At 35.1% G+C, this 15,947-nt stretch overlaps 1 protein-coding gene across 2 annotated transcripts in view; it reads left to right on the top strand.

Annotated features, from left to right (window-relative positions):
- The first annotated feature begins 5,119 nt into the window (after window positions 1-5,119).
- The window catches only part of LOC106655119 (vang-like protein 2-B), a 31,551-nt gene continuing 20,723 nt past the window's right edge, over window positions 5,120-15,947 (top strand). For both annotated transcript variants that reach the window (XM_014375339.2, XM_014375338.2), the window contains exon 1: window positions 5,120-5,298. The gene's annotated coding sequence lies outside the window, so the exon portion shown is untranslated. The remainder of the gene's footprint in view (window positions 5,299-15,947) is intronic.

Raw genomic sequence — 15,947 nt, 5'->3', positions numbered from 1 at the left:
AATTAGATCAAAAAATAGATACTTCGTTAGATCCTGATATTACTTTGATTGATAAGACTATCAATAATGAATACGAAATAGAGTGTTCTCTGTTTGTGGATATTGTACGATCAGTAGAAAATAGCAAAAAATCAAAAACCACTTTCTTTATCAAAGAATTTCCAGTAAATGAAGTGAAACAGCAGAGCTGTAACATAAAACAAAAAGTTAAATCATGGCCATCTAATAATATGATTCAAAAGCACAGTGTAAAGTGTGAATTAAAACAATATTCAATGTTAATATTAGAAAAAGAAAATTATTATAAAGGAAAATATAGTTTGGACAATAATTGCAGGAAACTAAAAAATCAAGCTCTAATTTCAAAAGGAAATATTAGAAGAGCATTATTAGATATTACAAAAATATAAATTTTATCAAAAGTTGCACCAGCTGAAGGCAAAATATGATGATCATGGTATAAATTGTATTCAAATGTGTTTGCAAAAATCTGAACTGCTACAGATTTACCTGGAATTTATAAACTGTTTTAAGGTTGGAAATTGTTCATATCTGATGAATTCCAATGATTCAATACCATTTTCATTTTATTCTTCAGAATAATTAGTGTTTTTAATACATTTGGGGAGCATAAATTACTCTTTTTTAATGCAATAAATGTTGATAACAACAACTTTAATTATTCATTATGAAAATTCTTCATTCGTTTTCAAAGCATTTCAAAAAATTTAATCAATAATTGCTATTTAATTCAAAATTAATTTTTCATGTACTACGCCAATAAAAAAATAAAGCTTTATACATATCATGTATCATTATAGTTATTACAGTAAAATAAATTTTGTTAATAAATCTTATTCTGCTTTCTTACTCATTGACAATTAGTGCTGAATCGAGATTTTTTGTCAAAACATGAAAATTTTACAAGTCTCTAAGGAATTTTTATCTTATAACCCATTGTTTACTCACTTTTTGTTGGCAAAAATTTGAACTGATATTTATTTTAGGTGTAGCATAAATTGCAAGGTAATTGTGAGTATTGGTTACAGCGATTTTTAAATTTTGTTTCATTAAAATATCAAATTGGTATTTTTAAAAAAATTATAGCTTTACTTATAGTTTATTAATTTATTTATTCATGATAAACGATAACAACTCTTATTTAAAATTTTATAACTACTGCCATTCTTCATCAAAGGTTGATCTTATCATAATGGGCCTGGAATAAAGATATAATTGTTAGAAATGTATGTATTTGAATGTATATTCAACTAGAAATTAAAGTGAAATTGTGTAGGATTCAAGTTTTTAGATATTGCACATATCGAGAAAGAAATTAGTTGAAGTAAGTAAATCAAAGGTCTATGAAATGTTTGTCATAATGAAACTGCTCAGATATATTTACTTACAATATGGAAATATATTGTGGCCGCAACTATTTTAATAATTGATGACGTACAGCCAAGAAAGGTATAGCCATGCCAAGGCTTATATAAGCAGTAAAAAGTAGAGTAAATTTATAACGATTATGGATATCGAAGGGCAAATCCTGAAAATATAAAAGTATGTATTAAATCTTAAAATAGTATTTAATGTATGAATTCTAATATACATCTTTAGAATAAAAAACCAAAAAATGCTGTTTTGCTAATAACAGGCCCTTTTAGGATTAGAATATGAACTATTCCTGTTCCAATATATCAATACACATATAAATAAAACAGAAAAGAACTAATTACTAAGATCATCATTGAAAATCATAGAGTAATTATCTAAACTTTTCCATTATTTGATTAACTTTGAGTTGTAATATGAATATAATTATATTAAAATATAAGCTTATTCTTTTTGAAACAAAAAAAAACTTTTTTGTCACTTTCAAAACAACTACTTTGATAAGCAATACTTATAATAGCATTGTTATATAATATGCTTACTTTTCCAGGTTCTCCACCAATATCATCTGCATGTTTCATAATATTACTCTTCATGAATGATCTGCGGGGTACAAAATTGCACAAAATTTTTCTAGTAGCCATTATTTAATGCTGTTTTGATCAATGTCAACTTGATAAATGAAGCGCGCGATCAATCTGATGAATGATCTCCCAAATAATCAGTTATTGGTAATTTGCTCGGTATACTCTGTTATATGAATATATATTGCTGTGGGTCGTGTAAGTGCTGCAGGAATATGAAATGATAATCAGTGAAAATCAATATGTTGCACGATGAGAGCAAAGGTCTTTACACATACAAAGGCGTCGCAAACATCGCAGCGACACGTAGTGGTAAAATTATACACTGCCCCTACGGAAACTTCATCGCCACTCTAATTCTTAAAAACTCTTAAAAACTCTTTAAAAGTTTGAGTAAGTCTTAAAAATTCTTATAAATGTTCGTATTTTGTACCATGATTTTTAAGAGTTAATAAAACTTTATAAGAGTTTTAAATGATATATAAATAAATTTTAAAAATTTATTTGAAACCTGATATTTTGTTTCCGAATTTGGTAAGGAATCGCTTATTTAATTTAAAAAAATTTTTACAAGTGACAATAATTGTTATAAAGAGTTATTAAGTGTTGATAAAAGTTTTCAATATTTTTTAAGACTTTTTGATCGGTATCTACGCTCGTCAAAAATCATGGTGAAAAAACTGTACGAGCAACCATATGAACAATATGAAAAAAAATAAAAAAAATGAAAAAAAAAATTGATATTTTTGCTAAAAAATTGAGTCTCCACAAGGTTCTATGAATTTTTAAAAACTCTTTTTAACTCTTTAAAATCATTGATCAGGTGTACGAAATCCGAACATTTGTAAGACTTTTTGAGACTTTTATAGACTTTATAAAACCTTCTCATGAGAAAAATTTCCGTCGGGGAGCTCGGTGTACTGCAGAAAGAGTTTTTTAGATAGTTTGTTCATTGTGCTTACTGCCATTAAATATCAGGGTGTCTCTTTTTTAAAACCTCACCTACGTTCCTAAGACAGCTACCGTAGCCGAAATCAAAATTAGGTATGGGGTTAAAAATGTGGACAAAAAATTCATTCAAACTCGAGCCAAATCAATAAATTTCCTTTTTTCATTACTTTCCATTGTTCAATTACTAGCCAAGAGTGTAAACTTTAAAAAATATGTTGCATTTTTGATTCCAGATTATCCTGCCCGGAAATATCCTGACTACCGCAGAATTAACAGATTGACCGAGGAAAACTGATAGAAAACCCAAGTAACCCTTTAAAGAAAACTAGTTAAAGAAAACTTAAGGTGGTTTACTGGTCCGAGAGTGCTGGTAAATTAAGAAATTGCTTTTTATTAATCAATGAACACGCTCTGAAGTCTAAATATTTTTTCATGACAAATCGCTCGCTCTCATTATGAGGAACGCTAGACCCAATCTAATTCTGTCCACTGAAACGCCGGAATTCCTATGGTTATACACGTTCCACAACTCTGAGGACCAGACAGGATTAGATTAGGGTCTAGTGAACTAATCAAATCGCGCAAAATACAGTCAATTAGGGACGTTCCTCGTATGAATTGGCCGCGATCAGATGGCGGACAATACAACATGAGAAACAATATTTTCGAAATTTTCAGTTTTTTTTTTGACTTTTTACAAATCCCTTTATCAAGTCAGAATGTTTTTTTTCAAGATTTCTAAGGATTAACTAACGATATTACACAATTAAAAATTTTGAGCCGCCAAATGTTGATTTGAAGGTTAAAAATTATTCTACCTCAATCAACCTTCAATGGGACGGACGCATTAAATTTATACAGGGTGGGGAATAAATATGGAAACCCCTGGAAATTTCGCAGAATAAGTTGGAAAAAAAAATCAAAAACCTCATATCCGACGTATTTTTTCACGGGGAATCCAATGGTGACCTTGAATTTGACCTTGAACATAACCTTCAAGCTCCAGTGACCCAAAAATCGATTTTTCAAATGTAACCCCCATTTTTTATTGCAGATTTGAAAAGAACACAAAATTTCACGTCAAAATGTATGTTTTGTTTTTTTTTTCAAGGTCATTTTAAGGGCTTTACAGACGCAAATAAAACCCCAATTTAACCTAAAATTAAGATCAAGTAAGGGCTTTTTTTCTAATTGTACCGCCTCCTAAATGACCTTGAAAAAAAAACAAAACATACATTTTGTCGTGAAATTTTGTGCTCTTTTCAAATCTGTTATAAAAAATGGGGGTCACCGTGCGAATAATCGATTTTTGGTTCACGGTAGAGTATAGGTTATGTTCAAGGTCAAATTGAAGGTCACCATTGAAAAGAGTGGAAAATTTTACGTGAAAATATGTATTTTGTAATTTTTTTTTAAGGTCATTTTGGAGGCAGTACAATTAGAAAAAAAGCCCTTACTTGATCTTAATTTTAGGTTAAATTGGGGTTTTATTTGCGTCTGTAACGCCCTTAAAATGACCTTGAAAAAAAAAACAAAACATACATTTTGACGTGAAATTTTCCGCTCTTTTCAAATCTGCAATAAAAAATGGGGGTTACATTTGAAAAATCGATTTTTGGGTCGCTGGAGCTTCAAGGTCATGTTCAAGGTCAAATTCAAGGTCACCATTGGATTCCCCGTGAAAAAATACGTCGGATATGAGGTTTTTGATTTTTTCTCCCAACTTATTCTGCGAAATTTCCAGGGGTTTCCATATTTATTCCCCACCCTGTATATGATATACTATTATTACCTGGGTACGTGAGATTTCACGGAATCTGAAAAAAATTTAAAAAAAAAATAAATATAACATATAATAAACTTCAATCCTCTACAGATTTAATAAAATTTGAAATATATTAGTATTGGGAAATAGGAAATAGTTTTTTTCATCATGAGTGATGCTAACTCCCGCATGACTTCCACAATGATGACACATATTTAAGCTTCTCTATTTTTTAAAGTCTTAGAATTTATCAAACACCCTCACATTTTAATAGAATGTTTAGGGTTAATTTTTTAAATAATAAACCTTATCCAATCCTCGAAGGAAGAGTCCCAAACTTTTCATGTTTACCGTAGCCCTTAAGCTTGTTATGCGGCGACCGGCAGAGTCTCTCAATTCACACATGAATCTCATAGTCCTTTGCCCTATAAGTCGTGCAACTGCATGCACTTGAAAGAAGGTTTTGTTGGTATAGGCCATAAAAGTATATCATTTCGAGTGTAGCGTTGTTTTCAACAATTATTTTCCAGTTTTCTTCAGTGTATTGACAATATTTTTTTTTATTTTTAAGTGTGTTTTAAATAGGAAATATTTGATGATGAGGTAAATTGCTATATAAAAATATATTTAACTGTAAAATAAGTTAATTAAAAATCCATGCTACCATCCACGATAGCAAACAGTCAACTTTATAATTTAATTGTACATTAACTATTCATTTTATTAGCCATAAAAAATTATAAGAATTGCTAAAAGATGATAAAATTATCTATTGTTTATAACGTTTTTATGGGTTATTTTCTATTTAAAAATTATTTCACATGTTACTAATTACAAAAAAATGTTTAACAAATGTAAGAAAATGGTTTATTATTATTAAATGCCTTTATTAAAAAAAACACAGAATAATCAAGTCAATTAATGAGTTTTAATTCAAATGCTGAATGTTTATACATTTATATCATGGATAAATGTACACATACATATACATTATTTTTTTTAATTTCTACACATTTTCTGAACAAAATACATTCAATGTTTGTGATATTTAAGACAATTTTTTCCCTATCATGGGGGTTTTTTTGAATAAATAAAAATTATCTTGTGCCTTTTTCCTTCATAAACATCATCAAAAGGCATTATTATAAGCATCTCAATAAGCATCAGAAAGTCACTGAATAGTTTTAAATATGTAAGAAAAAATTATATCACGAATTTCAATTAATAAATGGTTTTGTTTGGATTTCACTTTTTTATCAAATAAATGTGAATTATTTATCAATTGTTCTCATGATTCTAATTAGCATTTTGATTGATCAAAGAAGCGTGGTAAAAAAATTCAATAATGAAAATTTTTTTACAAGGGTGCTAAACTGCAGTATTATCATATCATGAAAAATTTTTTCATGTACCATGAAAAGTAATGTTAAATTTATTTTCTAAATGAACATTTAAAACCTCCGTATTCATGCATGCTCAAAGTTAATCATTTTATACCTATATTAACAGTATAATTAGTAATTTATTCATTTTTTGCTTCCTAATATAGAGGAAGCTGCTCTGTGATAAGCTCGAACATGAGATTTTGAACGAGGCATCGTAACATAAATACGTACATATATTTGTAAACTTGATTGAATTCCCAACAAATGTCCGTACTTGTAAGCGAGTGTATTTTTTTATATTAGTAAGTATATTTTAATAATTCAATAATGCTCTTGGACCTTATTGATAAAAAAGTAGCTGTATTTCCACTGGGAAATTCTCCTGGAATCACCCTGGAAATTCACGTGGTTTGAATTAGATTATACATGGATTTATCTGGAGATCCACGTGGATTTCCAATCGATTTCCACTTGGAAATCTAACAATTTTTTAAACTAGATCTTTTTGATGAGAAATCCTTGGGCAAATTTTTTTAGACATAATAATATTTAAAAACTGTAATAAAGTATTGGGAAGTAATCTGAGAGTTGGTGGAGGTAAAAATGGTACTAGAGCGGAATAACACGTGAAGTATATCGAGTGTCGACTGCAGCGCCAAACGTGCGGTAGTGGTGTCATGAATTGGCAGTGGTCCAGAAATCAGCGTTGTAAAAAACTTTCCGGAACATGGCTGCCGCTATATCGTCTGCCGTCACTGTTTTATCATCTGACCCGATGTTGCCAACTCAAACGTAGGCGGCAGAACTCAAATGGTATATTATGATACGTGTGACTTAAGCAGGCCATTATTGCACGGCCCGGTTAGCACCCGAGCGAAGCGAGCTTTTTTATAGCACTGTGCTAAATTCACGTTTAGGCCCCCTTTGGCGAGATATAAGGTGCTCATAACAGCGTCGCCGTGCAATAATGAACATATATCATATGCCCTGTCAAGAGCTGCCAGAGCATTTTTATCACCAACATATCAATATTTGATAGCAGTAAAACGTATATTTCCAATATATTGTTATGGTACGGATAACAATTACGAGAAAAGTCTCGTTATGATAGTGATATTTCGGTGTACTGCGTCGGTGCGATGACGTTGAATCGTGAATCCGACGTACAGTGGAAGTTTCTGAGATGTGACTTGATGAAGTTGTGACTGGTGTAGGCGAACGGGAGTCAGCTGGGGTGATCTCGTTCGTGCCTTTGAAGGTCTGAGAGTTTGACCGTCTGGTATAGAAGTTGCTTTCGATCGCTACCTTCTGTAGATCGTTCCTTAGCCGTCTGTTTGAAAAGTAAGCAATGAACTTACTTTTCAGGTAGAGAGGCTAACCCGTTTCTCAATCAATGAAAATCAGGATTTGAGTTCAACCCGGAACATGCCGGAGCTTTATTTCAATTCAGATAATAACCCTTATAAAAATTTCCTATAGGATCTCGCGAAATTCCTACAGGAGTCCTATAGGATTCCAATAGGAATTCTATAGGAATTTCGGAATAGGAATTTCGCGGGATCCTATTGGAAATTTTTATAAGGGAAGCATTTTCGGCCACGGTTCATTTGTGGGTTACAAGCTCTTTGCAAGTCCGCCACCTAGCGGTTTGTTTACATATTATATAAATAAACAAAAAGAGTGCGCTGCTGTTATAACTATCGCGTTTATCTAAGATATGTCTGGGTAAACTTGGACCAGGGAGGCGAAGACACCCTGTAGTAGGTTAATCAGAAGGAGTTCACGGGTTAAGTGAGGTAGAGCGAGGTGATTAGATTGAATATATTTATTGTGTCGGCACGAAGGCCAGAGTGACTGCTGTGTGCGCTGCTCGCCGGGCAGGTTAAGACTGGCAACTTCTCTACACGCAGCTGCTGACTGATCTGCGACCATACAGCAGCGCTCCCGCATCGCAGCGGCCAAGCGGCAACTACTTCTACTGTGCACGCCACACTACTCTCCCCTTGAAAAAAGTTTTTTAATTCTTGGCATGGGGTTTTTTTAAACATTATTAATTATTTCGAGCAGTCTTAACTTGACCTTTGACAGTATATACAAAGTAGTTTTTTACATATTTATTACAATGAACAAACAAAATGTTTAAATTATATTGATTCTTATAGTGCTCTCAATGAGCTGATTAGAATAAACATTGCTACCAGAAAATAAGTTTTAAATTTTACATCACAGCGCTTACATTTGGCACTTTATAATACATCATTAATTGTTAATTAACGACTAGGTACTTCTGGAGCTCACTCATACATATTGTATAAATAATAACATCTTATTTTTTAAATTCATATCACATTCAGGCACTTAATTTGTAACTATGCTACATATCCCAGTTGAAAAAAATTGCATGGATATCCACGTGGAATATCCACGCTGATTCCACGTGGATCATACAGGGATTCCTTGAGGATGGGACATTGATTCCACGTGGATCGAACATGGATCATATAAAGAGTCCACGTACGTAAACCACGGGGATTTGCACGGAAATCCTCGTTGATTTTCGATCGATCCACGGGGATTTTCGCGCAAATCCTCGTTGATTTTCGATCGATCCACGGGGGTTTTCGCGCAAATCCTCGTTGATTTTCGATCGATCCACGAGGATTGAAAAAAAATCAGCGTGGATCAGTCGAAAATCCGTGGTGATTCGCCGCAAATCCTCGCGGATGTTTCGAGCGCGTGTTCGCGAACAAGTTCCACATCCACGAGGATTGAAAAAAAATCAGCATGGATCGGTTGAAAATCCGTGGTGATTCGCCGCAAATCCTCGCGGATGTTTCGAGCGCGTGCTAGCGAACAAGTTCCACATCCACGAGGATTAAAAAAAAATCAGCGTGGATCAGTCGAATATCCGTGGTGATTGCATTTTTTTCAGCCCATGATCGATCCACGAGGAATCCCTGTATGATCCACGTGGAATCCCTGTACGATCCACGTGGAATCCCTGTATGGTCCACGAGGATTACTAATCCTCGTGGATTTCCACGTGGATATCCATGCAATTTTTTTCAACTGGGATCGCTTTTAAGTACTCAATTAGTGAACATACTATGAGTCATAAGACTCAAAACTTGAATTATAATTGTTAAGTAAATTACATGACTCCTTTTCCAATATTGTTCAGTTATTTTTAAACTGTAATATTTTGTACATCAGAGATTATTTTTCTTTAATTTTTAAACAATTACTCTTTGTACTTATATTTTAATTATTTGATTAAATGTGATTATTTTATCACATGTGCTTATTTAAGCAGAGTTGACTCATTTAAATGTATTTTAACAAATGATATTTTTCTGTGATGGAATTACATCACTACATTTAGCTCACAGCTTGATTTTTTAGTTTGACTTAGTTTTTATGATTTTTGATTTTTATACCAATAATATATGACAATAATATAAGTTATTCAGAATATAAACATTACATTACTTATTAAACAGGTGACAGAGTATCTGGCGCAGTTTAGCTAGATCTTACAAGTAAAAGAAAAGAAACAAAGATTAAAGTACATAAATTGTACTTCTGATTAATCAATTATTACACACGTCGGGCAAATGCATGTGGAAACCATGCCACCAGTTTTTCGCTACAATCTTGTTATTCTTTTTCGCATTATATAACCATAGTGGAATTTTATCCAAATAAAAGTCTTTGATTATTACATGCACTCCGGCAGCTACCGCAGGCATGACTTTTTCAATCCCGGTACATACATGATGTCGATCAGTCACTATAATGAGTTTTTTTAACGATGAGAGAGGCAATCTTTTTAAAATTTCAACAATATCCATTGACCAACTGATGGTTATTCTTTTTAATTTTTCTAAATGCTTAAACGAAACCAGGCCATTAATTTTAATATTGGTTAAGATTAACTCTCTCACGTTCGGAATACAATTTATTAGTATATGCAGATTATTATTGAAAAACAGTGCATTCGTCAGATCCACATACATAATGTCTGGACAAAAGCTAAAAGACAACATAAGGTCCGGTGAAGATTCTAGATAAAATTGTGGTTTGGCGAAAGTAAAAGTTATGTAACGCAACGAATTCAAACCCGAAAACAAACTGGCGACAAGTCTCGATAAACTTAAATCAAAATCCATCGCCATACACTCATGAATGGTAATGATTTCACAGTATTGGTTAATCGATATTGCCGCAGCGAAGAAATGGAAATTTAACTGGTAGCGCTCGTACAATCTTACCACCCGAGCCTTAGTGTGCTCAAAAAATTTACCTCGAATAAAGTAATTGTTTTTGATTTCAAGTTGTTGGGTGTCTATTTTTGCGACACTACTATCACACATAGTTATGAAATCTCCTAAAGAACAGGAAATTAGCTTAAAATTATTACTTATGAATTCTAAAATTTGTTTATTGAGCTGACACGCTGTCAGGTCAATCGCACCTACTCTACCCGCGTTCGCTCGACTGCATCCGACGTGACTGCCGGCCATGGCCGACAGTGCGGTACTAACTAAATTGTTATCAAAAACGAAACCTTTATCATTTAGAATTAAAGAATGTGGCTTATATTTTTTAAAATGGATTTTAATGAATTAATGGAGGTTATCATATTCGAAAAACGGCCATGAAAAGTCAAATGAATGATAGTACAAGAAATGCAGAGCAGAAGGGTGTCTATCGAACGCGAGGGTTAGATTCAGGGCAGTGTCCGAGTCCAAGTACTCGTAAACCTCTCTCAAGACTGGGAAAGCGCGAATTAGAAAATGCTCGCAAGCTTCAATGGATGTAGATTCAGGTGACGTCATAAGCGGCTGAGATTCACAAATTAACGACGTGTCAGGCCTAATTATCGCGAAACAATCCTGCTTTTTATTTTTATCGTTACTAAAGAAACCTGCATCAATTTTATGCAATAAGGAGAAAGCTTGAAGTCTAAGTGAAGTTTTCAAATCGACACACGTGATTTTGCAGGACGACTTGCTACCGTGTCTCTTAGGTTTTGTAAGAGTGTAGCCTGAGTCACAAATAGGCTCTGTCACGTCGGGAGACGGGACTTTTGTAACCTTACGGTTACGGTGGTCTTGTGTAAAATTTTTAGTGCCAAGACGAGACGTCTTATAGCACAGAGTATATTTCCGAGTACTTATATGGTTCAAAATATCGTATTTTATCGAAAGGGAGAAAGGGTCACTTTCCACAAGACGAAATGGTTACCCATTGATCGCCTCGGGGCAGTGATGTCATTAGGAGTTATATTTGTTTAAGGTATTCATTTATTTAGAAAGGAAAAAAATAAAATAATAAGTTAGAAGCAAATAATTTAAATAAAAAAAATAGATATATTATTCTTTTATAACTTACATTGTTGAGATGCTGCAGGCGTCGTGACACAGAGGCAGAGGCACAGAGGCTGTGGCACAGAAACAGAGGACACTGAGAACTGAGAGACCCGCACTGGTCGGAGTCGCGAACGAGATTGATTGAAAATTTTTAGATAGAGAGAATCAGTTATAGATCTTCGATGTGTAACTTTTCGTTTGTAACGGCTTCGGCGGCTAAAAAACTATGGGAACTCTGTTTCTGTGAGACTTGCGTCTTTGTCTCTGCCTTGGTGTCGCGAGCAACCTGCAACTCGTCTATCGACACATATGTTGTTATTCGAACTCTGATCTTCTAGATCGTTCGATTTAATTTTCTATTATATTTTCTATTTTTATTTAATAGCAAAAAAAAAAGAAGGTTGATATTCATAATAAATAATAAATAATAAATATTAACTTAAAAAATATAGTTTGTAATACATAAGGAATAATTTTCTATCGCCAGCGAGCCATCTCATTTTTACTGCATCTCTGACGAATTAAACGTTGGGAAAAGGATCTGGGTTTTTGATTATGCTTATAAATAAATTATTTATAGGTGTGCAATTATTGCGGTTGTTTATACGTAAACAATAATGTAGAAAATGTTGTTCATAGTAAAATCAGAGAACATCGAATCTTCGACGGTTGCACCGGGGGCCATGTGGTTTATATTCAATTTGACAGGCCCGGGATTCGATATATTTCGTTTACCGGCCAACTTTTGTAGAGATAGGGTTGCCTATTTTCTGGGGTTTTTTGGTTTTTGATTTTGTAAAATATATCGCATTTTTAGAGGCGATATCACACTCCAGCAGCTTCTCCAAATCTGGCTTCTTAAGTCTTTTTTGAATGTTAAACATATAGAGCTTAAGAACTGGCTTGTTATTAATTGTAAGTACAGGTAATCTCGGAAGAGGTTCGTAATGGCGTGATCTGCCACGAAAATTAACGTTAAACGGCAGTTTTTTATTGCGACGAAAATCGCGCCGATAAAAATGTTTTTCTACCTGACCAAGTTCAAGTTCCAGGCCCTGGTAAACAACGTCATCTTCTGCCTGCGCCTCGGCGACGTACGCATCCCTGCGCAGCTCGTCAAAAGCCTCTCCAAGCTTCCTAAAAACCAAACACAAAAAGAAAAATTGATAATTTTATCTACGCTTTTTAGATTCAGATAACACTACATCAGTTGAACTTTTTCTTTTAACAGGTTGTTTCGACTTCCGTAAATTTATCTGATAAGTATGATCAACCGGCAAAGATGCCGAAGCAAACAACCCTCCTTCAAGTTCTCGCGCCGGACCTGAACCTGACTGAGTAAGCGAAAGGCCTACATCTAATTCGTCTTGTAGCCCCGCACCGTGTAAGGGTGGCTGAGAGAGAGGAACATAGTTATTTCGTACACCGCGACTCGTACTAGGAACTGCTAAATCTGGCAAGCTTTTACCACTATTTAATGGACTTTTTAATATTTTTGATTGATCGAAACGATCGTCTGTCATAATTTCGTCTTGGCTAATAGTACTCTCACTATCAGGGAGACTTTCATTTAAAAGTCCCTCTACAGAACCGTCGGGTCTGCTCTGATCGCCAATGATATTATTTCCATTGTCGGGCTGATTTTGTGGCGCAATATCATTATTATTAGGTACTTCTACGGGAACTCCACGCGGAGCGTAATTCTGATTCTCTCCACCAATATGTCGATTAACATTGATACTCTCACGAGCTATCAGATCAGGGTCAAGCATCTCCGAGAGTAGAAAAGCCGGTTTTAAGTGCTCTACAGAAACTCGAGTAATTCTATTTTCAACTTCTATTTCAAAATGTTTCTTAGACTCATCCCTCGACACGACCCTATGTGGACCCGTATACGGAGGTACAAGCGATCTTTTGCCCACCTTGACCAGCTTAAAAACGTGCGAGCACGTGTCTAGATCTGCAAAATAAAAAGGCTTATTTGCCGATTTATGAATAACTGGTAAAGGTTTAAGGTCCAACATGTGTCTAAGAAACGTTGTCCTAAAGGCTCTAATGTCCATATCGTCATCGTTATAATCGCAAAAGAGACCCGGCACACGCAAAGTTTTGCCATAAACCATTTCGGCCGGACTCGTATCGGTATCTAAGATAGTGCGCGTTCTCAAACCTAACATTACCATAGGAAGAGCTTGAAGCCAATTCTCCGTATCAGACTTGCACATAAGTGCTGATTTTAAGTCACGATGCCAGCGCTCGACCATGCCGTTGCTGGCTGGGTGATATGGAGTTGTACGTTTTCTTTCGATACCCATCGCTTGCAAAAACAACGCAAAAAGATCCGATTCAAATTGACCACCCTGATCCGACGTTATAACCGACGGAGGTCCAAACCGCGCAATCCAACGTCTAAAAAACTCGAAAGCTATGGTTTCTTTCTTTGTATCTTTCAACGGCACAGCCTCGGGCCACCGCGTAAATCTATCGATCATCGTGAAAATGTGAGTGTAGCCATCTACCTCAGGCAAAGGACCAACGATATCAATATGAACATGTTAAAAACGAGCGTCTGGTGCTTCAAAGTGAGCCGGCGCTGGTTTATTGTGATGAGTTATTTTAGATTTTTGACACGCGATACACGCCTTACAAAACAGGGCTATATCTTGCGACATATCAGGCCATACATAGAACTTTCTAATTACTCTATCTGTAATTCTCGAGCTAGTGTGCGAGAGACCGTGGAACGACTCGAAAATTTTATATCTTAAACCCGATGGAACATACGGTCTAATATGATCAGAATTGACCTCGGCGTAAAAACTCGCGTTCGTGGGTCCCCAGCAAATTTTTGAAAGTTTTAAAGGATTTTCCGGATCCTTCAAGATGCCTCTCAATTCATCATCATTCGACTGAGCAAATGCAAGAACATCGGCAGAGATCTTAGTAGGCATTCGAATCGCGTCGATATGATTAATAAACTTCGAAACCTCCTCGACTTTAGCAACATCATCAGACGTGGTGACGCCTATGCGAGACAGAGCGTCAGCAACAGTATTTTCAGTGCCCGGTAAGAACTCGAATGTAATATCAAATTGTGAGAGGTAATCAACTTGGCGTTTACGCCTAGCTGGGGCTTTATCATGAGACTGTTGCATAACAAAAGTAATTGGCTTGTGAAAGCCAAATAAGCAGCTTCGACCAAAGAAAGCTTAAGTTTATTAAAAGCCTGGCGAGCGTGCTTATTCCACTGTAACGGAGTCTTATCTCTCTTCTTTTGAGTAGTAATCAATTTGTTCAATTCGATCTGATTTGCCGCGCTGTTGGGAATACAGTGGTGGTAGAAATTCACCATTCCCAGGAACCGTCGAAGCTGCTCAACAGTTTCTGGGATGGGAAATTCCATTAGCTTATCAACCTTACTGGGCAAGGGCTTGTAACCGTTTCTATCAATCAAAAAGCCAAGAAATTCCACCTGATCCTCCTCAAAATTACACTTCGAAAGATTGAGTTGTAACGTTGCGTCACGTAAACGCTCAAAAACTATCTCTACATGTTTTCTATGAGACTCTACGTCGGGGGAAGCGATAAGAATATCGTCGATATACACAAAGACATTAGGCAAATCACCCAATACAGCGTCAGCGTATCTTTGAAAAGACTGAGCTGCATTTCGCATACCGAAAGACATATAGTTAAAATGAAAAAGCCCGAAAGGGGTAATAAGAGCCGTTTTCTGTTTATCTTCAGCTCTGACCGGAATTTGCATAAAAGCTTTCTCTAAATCTAACGTGGTAAAAACCGTAGCACCATGTAATACTGTAGCAAAATCGTGTAGGCGTCTTACAGGATAGCGATCCGGCACCGTAATACTGTTGAGCTTCCTATAGTCACGACAAACCCTCCAAGAGTTATCTTTTTTCCCTACCATGTGTATTGGGCTACTCCATTGGCTATCGGACCGCTCAACAATGCCTTTCTCAACTAAATCATCAAAATAAGCTCGAGCAGCTTTTAGCTTTTCAGGTGAGAGCTTACGCGCCTTCTCGGCAACCGGATGACCATTAGTAACTATCATGTGACAAACAGAACTCTCTAAAATTGGTTTACGCAACTTCGCGTCAATGATCATAGGAAACTTTGATAAAAGATCGAAATATTTGTGTTGAGGGGACAGAAGAGAAAGAGTAATTCCCGCAGTAACTATACTTGAACCAACAGCAAAAGTTCTACCATTTGAATGCATAACTCTCTTATTAAAAAGATCAATAATTAATTTATGACTATAAATAAAATCAGCGCCTATAATAGCATAAGGGACATGTGTAGCAACAAATTGATACTTAAAAGTTAGCTCCTCACCGAATTGCATTTCTAAATTGTGTGAACCGTACGTATCAATCGGTGTCGAGTCCGCGTTAAACAACTTGAAACTCGAAAGCTCAGCTGTAGGAACAGCCTCTTTAGGTATTACCGATACCTCAGCGCCCGTATCAAT

The sequence above is a fragment of the Trichogramma pretiosum genome, unplaced genomic scaffold (genome assembly GCF_000599845.2).
Source record: "Trichogramma pretiosum strain Unisexual culture from Peru unplaced genomic scaffold, Tpre_2.0 scaffold50, whole genome shotgun sequence".
NCBI lineage: Eukaryota > Metazoa > Arthropoda > Insecta > Hymenoptera > Trichogrammatidae > Trichogramma > Trichogramma pretiosum.
Note: the sequence above shows the minus strand (reverse complement) of the source record. Positions and strands in the feature narration are given on the sequence as shown.